Here is a 15207-nt window from a genome sequence, read left to right on the forward strand (position 1 = left end):
CCTACCTATCCAAGAGCATGGGAGATCTTTCCATTTCCTGGTATCTTCTTTAATTTCTTTCTTTAAAGACTCAAAATTCTTATGGTATAGGTCTTTCACATTTTTGGTTAGCATTATCCAAAGATATTTTATGTTGTTAGTTGCTATTGTAAAGGGTGATGTTTCTCTGGCTTCTTCTCAGCGCATTTATCATCTGTTTATATTAGGGCTACTGATTTTCTTTGAATTAATCTTGTATCCTGCCACTTTGCTGAAGGTGTTTATCAGCTGTAGGAGTTCCCTAATAGAGTTTTTCTGGTCACTTATGTAAACTATCATATCGTCTGAAAATTGTGAAAGTTGGATTTCTTTCTTTCCAATTTGTATCCCCTTGATGTCCTTTTGTTGTCTTATTGCTTTAGCTAGAACTTCAAGAACAATATTGAAGAGTTATGGAGAGAATGGGCAGCCTTGTCTTGTTCCTGATTTTACAAGAATCAAGTTGAATTTCTCTCCATTTAGTTTGATGTTGGCTGTTGGTTTGCTGTATATTGATTTTATCATGTTTAGGTATGTTCTATTATTCCTGGTCTCTCCAAGGCCTTATCATGAAGGGATGTTGGATTTTGTCAAAGGCTTTTTCAGCATCTAGTGAGATGATCATGTGGTTTTTCTTTTTCAGTTTGTTTATATGGTAGATTACATTGATGGATTTTTATATGTTGAGCCATTCCTGCATTACTAGGCTGAATCCAACTTGATCATGGTGGATGATTTCTCTGATGTGTTTTTTTATTTGATTTACCGGTATTTTGTTGAGTATTTTTTGCATCCATGTTCATGAGGTATATTGGTCTGTAATTCTCTTTTTTAGTTGTGTCTTTGTGTGGCTTGCGTACCAAGGTAATAGTAGCCTCATAAAAAGAGTTTGGCAATGTCCTTTCTGCTGCTGTTGTGGGGAATATTTTGAGTAATACTGATATTAGCTCTTCTTTGAATTTCCCGTAGAATTCTACACTGAAACTATCTCGCCCTGGGCTTTTTTTATTGGTAGACTTTTGATGACTGCCTCTATTTCATTAGGAGTTATAGGTCTGTTTATATTGCCTATTTGTTCTTTATTTAATTTTGGTAAGTGATTCTTATCCAGAAAATTGTCCATTTCCTTTAGATTTTCGAATTTTGTTGAGTACAGTTTTTCAAAGTATGACCTGATGATTCTCTGAACTTCCTTAGTGTCTGTTGTTATGTCCCCCTTTTCATTTCTGATTTTGTTAGTTAGCATGCTATCTCTCTCTCTGCCTTTTGGTTAGTTTGGATAAAGTTTTGTCTATCTTGACTTTCTCAGAGAACCACCTCTTTGTCTCATTGAGTCTTTGTAATGTTTCCTAGTTTCTACTTTATTTACTTCAGCCCTCAGTTTGATTATTTCATGGTGTCTACTCCTCTGGGATGAGTTTGCTTTCTTTTGTTCTAGAGCTTTAAGTTGTGCTGTTAATTCTCTAGTGTGACTATTCTCCAGTTTCTTCATATGGGCACTTAGTGCTATGAACTTTCCTTTTAGCACTGCTTTCAAAGAGTCCCATAAGTTTGGGTATGGTGTGTCTTCATTCTCACTAAATTCTAGGAAGTCTTTAATTTCTTTTATTATTTCTTCCTTGATCCAGGAATAGTGCAATTGCACATTATTCAATTTCCATGAGCTTGTAGGGTTTCTGCAGTTTGTGTTATTGTTGAATTCTAACTTTAAAGCATGGTGGTCTGATAAGATAAGGGGGTTATTCCAATATTTTTGTATCTGTGTTGGTTTTCTATGTTGACGAGTATGTGGTCAATTTTACAGAAGGTTCCATGTGGCACTGAGAAAAAGGCGTATTCTTTTGTGTTTGGATGAAATGTTCTATAGATATACGTTAAACCCAATTGGGTCATAACTTCTGTTAGTTCTTTTCTTTGTTAAGTTTCTGTCTGGTGGTCCTGTCTAGTAGTGAGAGCAGGGTGTTGAAGTCTCCTACAATAAGTGTGTGAGGTTTTATGTGTGATTTGAGCTTTAGTAATGTTTCTTTTATGAATGTGGGTGTCTTTGTATTTGGGGCATAGATGTTCAGAATTGAGACTTCATCTTGAAGGACTTTTCCTGTGATGAGTATGAAATGCTCTTCTTCATCTCTTTTGATTGATTTTAGTTTGAAGCCTACTTTGTTATATATTATAATTGCTATGCCAGCTTGTTTCCTGGGCCCATTTGATTGGAAAGTCTTTTCCCATCCCTTTACTCTAAGGGAATGTCTATCTTTGACATTGAGATATGTTTCTTGTATGCAGCAGAAGGATGATTCTGTCTTCTTATCCATTCTGTTAGCCTGTATCTTTTTATAGGCAAGTTAAGACCATTGACATTGAGGGATATTACTGACCATTGATTGTTGATTCTTGTTTGTTTTGGATTTGTTGGTGGTGGTTTTATTATGTGTGGATTTCCCACCCCCTTTATCTTTTGGTGCTTGGTAAAGTGGGATTATCTATTGCCTGTGGTTTTTTCATTGTAGTTATCTTCATTGGGTTGGAGTTTTCCTTCCAGTAATTTCTGTAGGACTGGATTTGTGGATATGTATTGCTTAAATCTGGTTTTCTTAAAGAATATCTTGTTTTCTCCAACTATAGTGATTGAAAGATTTGGTGGATACAGTAGTCTGGGCTGGCATCCATGCTCCCTTAATGTTTGTAGAACATCTATCCAGGACCTTCTGGCTTTCAGAGTTTCCATTGAGAAATTGGGTGTAGTTCTGATAGATCTGCCTTTATATGTTACTTGGACTTTTCTTTTGCTGCTCTTAATATTTTTTTCTTTATTTTGTAAGTTTGGTGTTTTGATTATTATGTGGCAAGGGGACTTCTTTTTGTGGTCCAATCTATTTGGTGTTCTGTAAGTTTCTTATACTTTCATAGGTGTATCCTTCTTTAGGTTAGGGAAGTTTTCTTCTATGATTTTGTTGAATATGTTTTCTGCACCTTTCAACTGAGTTTCTTCACCTTCTTCTATACCTATTATTCTTAGGTTTGGTCTTTTCACGGTGTCCCATATTTCCTGGATATTTCGTGTTAGGGATTTGTTGGATTTAAGATTGTCTTTGGTTGATGACTGTATATTCTCTAGTGAGTCTTCAACACCTGAGATTCTCTTTTCCATCTCTTATATCCTATTGGTTATACTTACATCAGTGATTACTGATCATTTACCCAGCTTTTCTATTTCTAGCATCCCCTCATTCTGTGTTTTCCTTGTTTCTAATTCTACTTTCAAACTGTGAACTGTTTGAATTGTTTCCTTCACTTGTTTGGTTGTTTTTTTTCTCAGCTTTCTTTAGATTCCTTAAGAGATTAGTTTATTCCTTGAATTTTTTGGTTTGTCTTTTCCTCCATTTCATGTAACTGTGGAGTCCCTAGATTCTGGTGGTGTCATATTTGTCTTTCTGTTTTTGAGTGTGTTCTTACTCTGTCATCTTCCCATCCCTTCTTTCAGTGGGTGCTGGTGGGGTCTCTCCCTCTCTTTTAGTCTCTTCAAGCAAAGAGCAGATGACGGGGGGGGGGGGGGACCAAGAGTAAGGTATGTCCAGACTCAGTGTGGGCCTTCGGGTGTAGGTGGATCCACTCTACTCTAGGGGCAGGCTCAGGAAGAAGCAAGGATGGTCTGGTGTGGGAAGTTGGGGTCAGAACAGCACCCAGACTCACCTAAAGCATCAGGCATGGGGCAGAGAGTGGAGGGGAGACAAGGGTGAGGTGTGGCCAGACTCATGGTGGGCCTCCTTCCTGTTTGGGCAGGTCTACTCTTGTCAAGGAGCAGGCTCAGGAGGAAGCAAGGATGGTCTGGTGTGGGAAGTTGGGGTCAGAACAGCACCCAGACTCACCTAAAGCATCAGGCATGGGGCAGAGAGTGGAGGGGAGACAAGGGTGAGGTGTGGCCAGACTCATGGTGGGCCTCCTTCCTGTTTGGGCAGGTCTACTCTTGTCAAGGAGCAGGCTCAGGAAGAAGGGAAGAGGGGGAGATTGGGGAAGTTGGGGGCAAAGCAACGCCCAGACTCCTTGAATACATTCTTGAATAGCTTGTTCAAGAAATAAACAAGTCAGACCTGTACCATCTTAGTTACCCACTTTGCTGTCTATGACCCAAATCCTCTCATTTGTTGTATTAGCTTCTATAGTATTTTGGACCTTTATGAAGAACAATAGCTGTTTCTCTTGTCAAATAGGGTATGGAGGCCCTGGCAAAGTCCTTTGCTAGAGGGGCACTTAAAGGCAGTCTTGCCCTGTAGTGAGACAGCTTAAGTATGGATACAAGTTTAACCTTATGTATTAAGAATTTGGGTTCAGCCGGACATTGGTGGTGCACACTTTTAATCCCAGCACTCGGGGGAGGCAGAGGCAGGCAGATCTCTATGAGTTCAAGGCCAGCCTGGTCTCCAGAGCGAGTGCCAGGATAGGCTACAAAGCTACACAGAGAAACCCTGTCTCGAAAAACCATATAAAAAATAATAATTTGGGTTCAGCACAGTAAGTTTAAGGTTCTAGGCCTTTCTGTGAAGTGAAAAATGCCCCTTTTCAAAAAAGTGTTCAGCCTGTGGAAATGACCATTGTTTTGTACTGATATCACATGCTTAAACAGTTCTCCCTTTCTCACCATTCAGCAAAACTTGTAAATACATTGTTTTAATGTACACTGTCCTTTGCAACTCCTCCCCCTTTAAAATAATTTTTTAACCTTTCTTATGATTGCTATAGGTGGAAGGCCTGTGGTGAACTTCCCTCACTCTTCATTGCCTTTCTCTAGGCTTGCTGCAGTGGTAGCTGGTCAGGTCACCTTCAGTTGCTCTTCAAGACATTCCACTTATTGGCACTGAAGACTTTAAAGAAGAATTTCTGATATTATCATTGTTCATTCCCCAGATTCCTTAGCTATGTAGCCAAAGCCTCCTTTGAGTGCAGGCCAGCTTACCTACCTACATTCACTTTTCTGATACTCTTTACATGTTGTATCCCAGCTATGTGGTTTCCTAGATATGTCTCTTAATCTATAGTCTCCTCCTTAAGGCATTTATCATTTTTTAAAGAGCATGTTCTTTGTATATTTATGTAGTGCTATGAACTAGAATTTGAAGTCCTGGAAGAACTTTAGTCAGATGTGGTGGTGTATGTTTCAATCCCAGTATTTGAAAGGCAGAGGCAGGTGGATCTCTGAGTTTGTGGATAGCTTGGTGTGTAAAGTGAGTTCTATTCAGGACAGCTGAAGCTACATACATAGTGAGACCCTGTCTTGAAAAACCAAACCAAACCAAAATCCCTGAAGTACTTCATCTTATTTATTTTAGCAGTGGTAGGTATCCACCTAGTTAGTGAAAACCAAAACAAAACAGCAACAACAATAATGACAACAACAAAAGAAAAACAAAAGCATAAAATGCAGACCTTAGGATGTTACCCAACACACTGGCCCTAATTGTTTCTGAAAACCACCAGGCCTAGTACTATTCTCTCTTAATCCCCAGGACAAGGAAAAATACAGCTACAGCCATTTGGACTGGGAAGAAAATTGCTGTTGTTCATGTGGTGCTTCCCCTCTACTTGAGTAGGGATTTAGAATTAATTTGCCCCAAAGTCATTAATTTTGCTATTCTGTTAATTGTATATACCCAGTAATCATTTTGTGAGTTTAAATTATTTTTGAAATGTTAAAGTATTTTTATGTAATTACTTTAAAAGCTTTCATTGGGCAAGAATTTAGCTCTGTAGTGAGACTAGAATGTGTTATTTGTAAGCATGCATGATGCCCTGGGTTTTTTTTTTTTTTCTCCAACCATGCATAAACCTTTTGTGGTAACATATACCTGCAGTCTGCATACTGGGAGGTAGTGGCAAGAGGAGCCAAAATTCAAGTTTATCCTTAACTTGCAGCTACACGGTGAGTTCAGGGCCACCCTGGGCTATATGAAGCTCTGCCTTAAAACACAAATGACAACAAACTTCACAAATTTAAAAGGATGTTAAAATTTATGTTTTTAAAGTTTACCCACATTCTTTTGGCTACTTTGGTTGTCAACTAAGATTAGTTAAGACTGAACTCATTTAAAGATGAATTTGATGTGTGAATTTAATATTTTAAGGCAGTATGGAAAGAAAGTGAATGGTGTAGTGGTTTAAATAGAGGCTTAATTTTTGAGTTAATTATAAATTTGAGGTTGTTATATAGACACTGTGATCAAGTGCTAAGTAAATAATGTGAGTTATATTGTTTGAAAGGTTTCCCAAATAGATGTTAAATCTTAATCAATGTTAAACTATTTTAAATATAAAATTGTTTCACTAGACCACCTGAGCTTTGGGTAAATTTGTAGACTCCTGAATCTTGTAGAATGCAAAAGTGCAGACTTAGATTTGATACAAGCATAAACCATTATGATTTACATAATTTATCTCCTCAGTATAAATATTGTACTATAAAGTTAAAAATGCTGTCCTGGAACTCAGATTTTGGTTGTCTGAGTATTTGTGGGCCTGGAGGCTTTAGGGTTATGTTTGTGTTTAGATTAAATTTGAATGGTAAGTTAAGATTTATGGTGAACAGTATGTAGAATGTTTTGTTTGCTTTTTCAGAGCTTATGAATAAAAGCAACATCTGAATTTAATGTTTGAAGACCAACCAAATTCAAGAAATATGCTATAATTCTATTTTAATTATCTCCCTTAATTGTTCTTACTTCTGTTCCTTAGCAAGTTGTTTGATGAAGATGTTAGCATATTTAGTACCCTACCATTGAGTACATTTAAATTTCTTTTTTTGTTTTTGTTTTATTTTTACCATCACCTTTATTATTGAAAAACAAACCAAAATGTAATCAGTTTGTTTAGGTTTTAGGCAAGAAATCCACAAAATGTAAAGCTGACAGTCAGTGCTTCATAAAGTGGGTATTTTTTTTGGTTTGGTTTGGTTTGGTTTCAGCAGGGGTTTGTGAGATAGGATCTCATGTAGCCTACAATAGCCTAAAACTTGCTATGTAGTGCTGAAGATGGCATTCAACTCTGATCCTCCTTCCCCTACCTCCCAAATGCTAGATTACAAACATGCCACCATGCCCAGCCTACATTTTTCAACACTATTTAACTTATAAATTCTAATTAAGGGGACTTGATGGCCTCAGGCTGGTTCTCATTGATCCATGTGCTAAATATCATACAACCAAGCACATACATGAAAATAGTAAAATAACGTATAATCAAGGAAATGCGTAAATCTCACAGGCATACTACAGAGCAAGTAACAGAGACAGCCACAATTCATAATGCATAATGGAGAACCTAAGAAAGTTGATCAAAAAAGAAAGACAGAAAAAGAAAAAAAAGCTAGGCCCTGGGATTCAGTGAAGGTGCATTCAGGAGTTTCACAGACCAGATGGCTGTGCCCAGGTGAGGCACGAAGCAGAGGTCAAGAAACCAAAATGGACCAGACCAAAACTAAGCTGGAAAAGGACTGTCTGTTCAAGAGGTATGGGGTATTTTGTTATGCATTAAGAGAGGTACTCTGCTCTAAAATAAAATACATAACAAGCATATGAAACTCAGAGAGAATCCAAGGCAACCTTTGGCCCTCAGACCTCAGCTGGGCCTTCCTGGGACTCCATTCCTTACACTGAGCATCACTGCACAGCCTGAGTGCTCTCAGCACATGCTCCTGATGTGTGTGCCTTCAAGACAGTGAAGAAGGACCCAGAAAATGGAGCTTACCCCAGATAAAAATCCAATATTAAGGGAAGCATCCTCCTTTAACACTACATTGACAACATATTTTAGCCTCTTTTGAGCCAGTTGCAAATATGCTCACCCTGTGCCACTCTGGAAGCATGGCATTGTTGGGTCAGATCCCTTGTTTTGAAACAGCACATTCACAGATTTGCCTATACTACCATGGATGATTAAGGCTGACAACAAACTCTGTGTCCTCTGACTTCTCAAACTATTAAAAATACTTTCCTTCAGGCTTTACCAAATTCACAACTAAAAAAACCACAAAGAGATGAAGGCACAAAAATGACAAAATGTCAAAACAAATGGCAAAGGCCAAGTAAGAATGTGTGTGATCACCCTCACAGTACAAACTTCCCTAAAGTGTTTAAAACAAACAAAAAACCCAAAGCAAAAAAATCACAACAAACTGTACTTGGTTTATCAAAGCTTCAGGGTTCTATAAAGTACTCTAGGGATTTAGAGAACTAAGGAGGCTGAGGCAGGGGAATCATAGGTTCAAGGTCAGCCCGAGCTTCATATTTAAATCCCACCTTATAAATAACTAACACTCACACTTTATTAGTGGAGTTCTTCCATAGGCCATGTGTTTAAGGAAAGGTATCTGGCAGGACTATAGGCTGCATCCCAGGCCAGAGTGCTCTTAGGTTGGCTTTAGAGGTGCAGGAATATTTGCAGATGCCTGCTCTAGGTAGGCCAAGGAGTCCTGAGGGATTTCAGCTGGCTTCTTGTGCTGCACATTGATGTCCTCCAGCATCTGCTGCCAGTGCCTCAGCTTTGTCAAGTGCTTCTGGACCACATCTTTCTGCGGCAGTACACTCCTTAGTTCTGAGACATCCTCTTTGATAACTTGATCTCGTTTCTGGACAACAACTGTAACCTTTTTTGTAAAAACAAAAACAACAACAACAAAAAAAACCATTCTGTCTGTCTTGCAATGTCCAAAAACTTCTGGATACACTGATCAACACCAGTTTGAATTTCCTCCTAATCAGTTCCATTGACATAACCCAAACTCACAAGGAAGGCAAAGCAAGCCTCAAAAGAGGACTCCAACTCATCTAAAGTGCTGTGCTTTTAGAGAGTCTCAGAGCCCCGGGCACTGCTTGCAGAAGCAAGGTGACGGTGGGGGACCAGGGGGTTGCCCAGTGAATATCCTTCCAAGAGACCCCACCATGTCTGCAATGGTGAGTGAAAAATCCACTCACATTTACATTTCTATAGTCATACTTGGTTTTGTTTTGTTTTGTTTTTTGTTTTGTTTAGTCATACTTTCAGGGTTTTGTTTTGTTTGTTTTTATTTTGTTTTGTTTTTAAACTCTGAAGACAGGAGTAACACAAGACCTGTTTTGTCCTGAGTGCTTTGGAATGAGTGTATTCTAATTTTGTTCATCACACAGAACACACTTGGTTTGCTTCTGAATAAATTCTTCTAAGAATTAGCCAATTTTTGTTTCTGGGGTGTAGCATTTATTTATCCATTCATATATAATTCTCATATATCTCTCTCTAAAGTACTGGTCTTAGACTGCGTGTAGCTCCATGATAGAGGCAGTCCTTCGATCAGATAGCCATAAAACAAAAGCAGAACAACAGCAGAGTTGGTTCTGCTTGGTAAGAACCACAGCTGTAACATAGGGCCCTGAGGTCTTGTCCTTTCTTTCTTCTTTTGTGTATTTATTTTGCATTTAGTAAGGGACACTGAGTCCTTTGTAGAGTCCCTTGAGCTCCCCAATTTTAGCTTAACACTACTTCCAGAACTATGGGTAAATGTCCCTTGTGGAAGTGGGGTGGTAGAAGAAGCCCCAAACTGGAAGTCTGGTGACCCTGTCATGAGTCAGAGAGCTCCAGACTCCTTCCCCACTCCAACCCATTGCATCAGAAGTCTTATTGTTCCCTTTGAGTGTCTTATCTGAAAAAATAAAGATGATTCCTGTATCTTAAGAGTTTATATTGCTGTGGGGAAACACCATATCCAAAAGTAACTTGGGGAGGAAAGGGTTTCATTTGGCTTACATATCCAGAATTACAGTCCATAGAAGGAAGCCAAGGCAGAAAGCCAAACCAGGTTTGAACCTGGTAGCAGGAGCTGATTCAGAGACCATAGAAGGGGGTGGAGGTTTGCTGCTTATTGTCTTGTGCTATATGACTTGCCCAACTTGTTTGCTTATAGAATGCAGAGCCACCAGCCCAGAGTGTCTGGGCCCTCATACATCAATCACTAATTTTAAAAAATGTCCTATAGCTTGCCTATAGCTCAATCTTTCAGAAAGATTCTCTCAGTTGAAGTTCCCTTCTCTCAGATGACTCAAATTGACATAAACTAACGATCACACCTTACAAGTTATCACAAAAAGATGCCATGTGAAAATTTTGGATATAATATATGCTTAGTAAATGATGACTTTTCCATTTTTAATTTGGGTTATTGATTTGAATGTAATAGTTTAGGTCAGCTTGATACTAATAGCTTTTAAAAATGAAAAAAGTGATTTATATTTTATGGTGATATACCATCATATCCTGTAGACATTTTTTACATTTATCCATTTATTTTGTGTGTGAAAGGGGTGGTACACACATGGCATGGGTGTGTGTGTGTGGTGGTCAAAGGACAATTTGTGGGAGTTAGTTCTTTCCTTTAACCACATGGATTCTGAATTTCCAGGCTGGTGGGCAAGCACCTGTGCCTGCCAAACTATCCATCTCACAGGCCTAACTCCCACCTCCAAAGTCTGCATCTTTGTCACACAGTATTGTTTTCATGAAGTTGGAAATTTTGTCTAATAACTTTGCCTGGATTCAATACACCCTGGGATCCCTGCTTGCAGAAACCATAATTTGTTGTTCTGAGTCTTTATGATGTTACCCTTCAGAGGCAGAGCATCCTCTGCTTCAGTTTTCAGTGTTTCCACTCTCTCACCTCTGTTTACATTGGCAAAGACACCCTCAGTGTCCTCACTTGCCACATGTGGCTGTTCATGCTGAGTGGTTAACTTTAAGCCTTCCTATCTTCAAAGTGGCTAAGGCTTATCCTCTTGGCCCTGGTGTTCCTAATACTTTTTCATAACATTATCTCAAATTGGGAATTAAGTGTTCAGTTTTATTAGTTATTCCGAGGGTGCTTTCTTTCATTCAAATAAAAATTAATTGAGTGGTTTGTATTGTGTAGTAGAATTAAAAGAGCTTTAAGGATAAACATCTATTGCTCTAGGTTTGGATATTATTATTAAAGATGTTTTCAATCTAACAGTTTTTTTTTCTTTTTGTATCTTTTGGGGGCTTATGGCAAATCAATTAAATCTTTAAGGAGTACTAAGTATCTTAAATAGTATGTATGCAAGTAAATCATATTGTATAGTTTAAGGCCATGGTGTGTATGTTTGATCATGCATCAGAATCTCCTGCACATAGATTTTCATTTTGGGTTCTAGGGCTTCAACCCAGAGCTGTGTACATGCTAAGTAGCGTTCTAGCTTTGAGCTGTGTCCTCAACCCTGGTACATAGTGTTTGCTATCACTTGATGGGCCCTAATTACATCCTCTGATTTGTAGATCTGTTCTAAAGCCTGAGACTTTACTTCCCAATGTTATACTGCTGCTCTCAAGACTATACTAGGGCCTTGACATGGCAAACAAGTACTTCACCACTGTGTCACACCCAGACCAGTGAGACCATACTTTGAGAATAAACTGCTTTAAAGGAATGCAGAGATTATCTTTAGAATGTTTACAATCTTTTTATCTGTATTATTTTCTCCTTATGGGAGTATACAAAATAAATGGCTGGTCATATTTTAGTAGATCTGGCACTTACTTAAAAATCTAAAAAGTGACGGCTGGAACAATGGCTCAGTGGTTAAGAGCACTGACTGCTCTTTCAGAGGACCTGTGATCAATTCCTAGCACCTATACACCATTTCACAACCCTCCAGTTTTAGGGCATCCAGTGCTCTCTTCTGGCTTCTGAAAACACTGAACACACGTGGTACACTGACATACATGCAGACAAAACATCCAAACACATAGAATAATAAAATAAAAATTAAATTAAGTAAAAGAAAACTTTTATTGGCAAAATATAGGAGGGGCCAGTGGCATAGAGAAGATTCCAGAACAAATCTTATTTTAACATCTAGAGTTGTTTGACCAAAGACAGGTGCCTTTTCATTTCTTACACTCTTGGGGCTTGTTTGTTTTTTGTTTGTTTCTGCAAGAAAGAGTGATTGCCACATGGTCTTAGGGTTTTTTTCTAATGCTTCAGGCAGGTACTCAGTATGTTTAAGCAGTTTATGCAGTTATCCTCATTTAAATGCCTTCTGTATTTTAATAAACATTCAAATTGTTTTTTAATTTTAGTCATTTATTTTTATGTGCATGGGTTTTGGATGGCCTTCATGCAAATCTCTATACCATGTGCATGCCTGGTACCTGTAGAGGCCAGGAGAGGATGTTGTCAGATACCTTAGAACTAGAGAGAGATACAGATAGTTGTGAGCTGCTGTATAGGTGCTAGGAATTGTGCCCAGTTTCTCTGGAAGAACAGCCATTGCTCTTAACTGTTGAGCAGACTCCCCAGCTTCCTTGGAGCAGTTTTAATAGCATTATTTTAAAGTTTTATCATGATGGGGATTTAAAAGGTGGATGAGAAAATACATGGTGAAATCAAAGCTAGTCCATATACCAATGGAAATTAGAGCTACAAAACAGTTAACTGTCTGTATGTCAAGTTTGCTTGTGGGATATGTTTGAGCCCAGAAAAGAAAAGAAGGTAAGAGAGAAATTTTAAAACAATAAATTGAATCTCTTATTAGATACCTTTGGTTCATTGGATTCAGGTTCATTCAGTGTGCAGTTCCTTACCAGAACTTGTAGCTAGTAGACTTACTAGAGAAGTAGCAATTTGGACCTTTGAGTTTGAACTTCCATTCAATAGCTGGGAGACTGGAATATAAAGACTGCCGCTGCCTGCCACACACATTATTTGTTTTTGAATAGAAAATATGTACTTTAAGAAAGCACAGAAGGAAGAGGCTTTTGCAGATAATCAGTTGTAACTGTGTGAAAGGTGAGACTGAAGCAAGAAAGCGGCTGATAGGAAGATACAGAGTGAGATGAGCAGGAAATGTCCTCCAAGTACTTGTGTCTCTTCTAGTTAGACTTGGTAGAAAGCTGCTGATTTAGCCTAAGATACCTCAGTTCTGACAAACCCCTTGTTCTCAGAGGCTGTCACTGTGAACTGGAATTTAAAATATTTTTAGGAAGGCTTTTCTGCTGTTCTTTTACTGTTAATGTGCTTCCCCTCACCCTGTTTTCATGGCATGACATATATAGTCCTGTTTTCCTGTCAGCAATTAGAAGTAAAATCTTAATAGAATGAGAAATATGTATGACATAGAAAAGGTTTGGTTTGTGGGAAATGTTCCCTTGTGAGCAGTAGGTGTGGGTATTTTCCAAAAGTGAGGGTATTAGGCAAGGCTTTTTGTTGAGAGATACCAGCAAGCACTGTGTTACTAAATCCTTTCATTGATACTGTAAAGTTATAAGCTTTCATATGACACTGTCATATTCAACTCACTGTGTGATACAGAGCTCAATAGCTTGTATTATAGTGGGCTCTGTGTGTGTGTGTGTGTGTGTGTGTGTGTGTGTGTGTGTGTGTGTGTGTGTGTTTCTGTGTGTGTGTTACAGTGTAAACATTTTATGAACTGCAGTGTCTGATCCATCCGTCTGTCTGGGCAAGAATGTCCCTTGATAGTAAAAAGAAGAGCAATCAGGACAGAATTGGTCAGTGCGGCATGTCTAATGGTGGGAAGATATTTGAAGGACTTGCTATAGACACAATAGTCTCTCTAAATAGCCTCTTTGCACCCGGAGTCTTATTGCAAACAGGTTCATTAAGGAGAGACATTCTGACACACAGCATCACTGTAATGAAAGTAGCCCTGTTTTTCTAATATTGTATCTTCCACTCCAGTTATGCTGCCAGTACAAGATTTCCCTTGTGTTGTTGTATATTTCTCCAGAAAAGGAATCAGTCTTCATAGAATATACAATTATTTTGTACAGGAATGTATAACTCATACCTAAGATCCAGTCTTCCCTGTTTATGTGCACTAGTGCAAAAATAATTGGCAAACACATCTTCCAGACCAAAAGATTCCAGCACCTTCAATTTGTTGGGCTAGAAGATGTTGAACCTGAGTTATAATAAATTTTAAAAAATGTATAATGTTAAAAATGGATTTGTGATCCATCATAGAAGAAAAAAATATTAGTACATCTTCCCAAGAGGCATACTACCCCCTCTAGTGAGCCAACTCCATATAGTATCCCTGTGGGGGTGGGGGATATAGAAGGTGTCCATTCACCAAGCTTTACATATAACTACTATATGATGACTTCCACTATTGGATTTTCTTCCTGCTAATGTACAGCATGAGCATTATGAACAAGGAAAAAAAAGGTTATATTGGTTTAAAAGTGGATATGGAAAATTTAATGTGCTCAAGTGGGAACAATGGCATATTAAAAAAAAACACTCATGACACAGATCTAATAATTCACTTGCCCCTGTAGGAGAAGGGTATCAGCTCTGGTACTAGCACGTAGTTTATTTTTATATACGCCCTCATTCCCTGCAGTATACCCTGTGTGTGGGTTCCAGAGAAAAGACAGAGAAGAACCTTTAGGGAAATCAGCCTGGAAACCTTTCATTAAATACATTGTGCTTTGTATTGTGTCGTTCACAGAATCTTCAAGATATAAGAAAGGGAGAAACCCGTTATCAGCCTGCATGTGTGAAATATTATATTTGAATACTATCATTTGTTTTAAGATTAAGGCTGAGGCTGCAGACATATTAGTTATTATTCACTTACATCTGGTAGATAATACAACAGGGATTTAAAGATCCTTTTTCCGTTTCTAGTCCCTGCCATCTTTCCAGCCTCCACCTCCTGTGGCAAAGATACTTCTTTATCCAAAAATTGTGCTGGCTAAATATTTTCATGGTGGAAAACTTTGCCTCTTAGTAGAACATTTGGGTGATGAGGGCAATAAATGGTGCCTTAAAACTCTTGGTGGAGTTTACCTGTCAGTTATCGAGAGATGAATTCCTGGGGTGTATTGAAGGAAGTGTTAAATACATTCTATCATGAGAAAAATGTCCACAGTAGAGGTGTAACTATGAATAGTGCCACCTTTATCAAGTTGAATGTCCTTTGGAGTAAGCCTTTGTCTTGTCATTATACTTCATGTATTGCTGTTGGTGGGCTTTTAAAAATGGTAAACGTCTTAGCTTTTTTGCTGACTATTCATGCAGGGTATGCTCGGCAAGCCGACTGTATTTGTAGCTATCTCTTGGACAAAATGAACACACATTTTAAAATTAAACCTTGGGTGCCAAATAGCAGTGTTTAATGAGCTTCCGGA

General features: G+C 38.4%; 1 protein-coding gene and 1 pseudogene across 8 annotated transcripts in view; one reads left to right on the top strand and one right to left on the bottom strand.

Annotated features, from left to right (window-relative positions):
• The window catches only part of Bnc2 (basonuclin 2), a 403916-nt gene that overhangs the window by 76607 nt on the left and 312102 nt on the right, over positions 1-15207 (top strand). The window lies entirely within an intron of this gene.
• On the bottom strand, positions 8417-8950 carry LOC118238310 (annotated as a pseudogene).

This window comes from Cricetulus griseus, chromosome 2 (assembly GCF_003668045.3).
Source record: "Cricetulus griseus strain 17A/GY chromosome 2, alternate assembly CriGri-PICRH-1.0, whole genome shotgun sequence".
Lineage (NCBI taxonomy): Eukaryota > Metazoa > Chordata > Mammalia > Rodentia > Cricetidae > Cricetulus > Cricetulus griseus.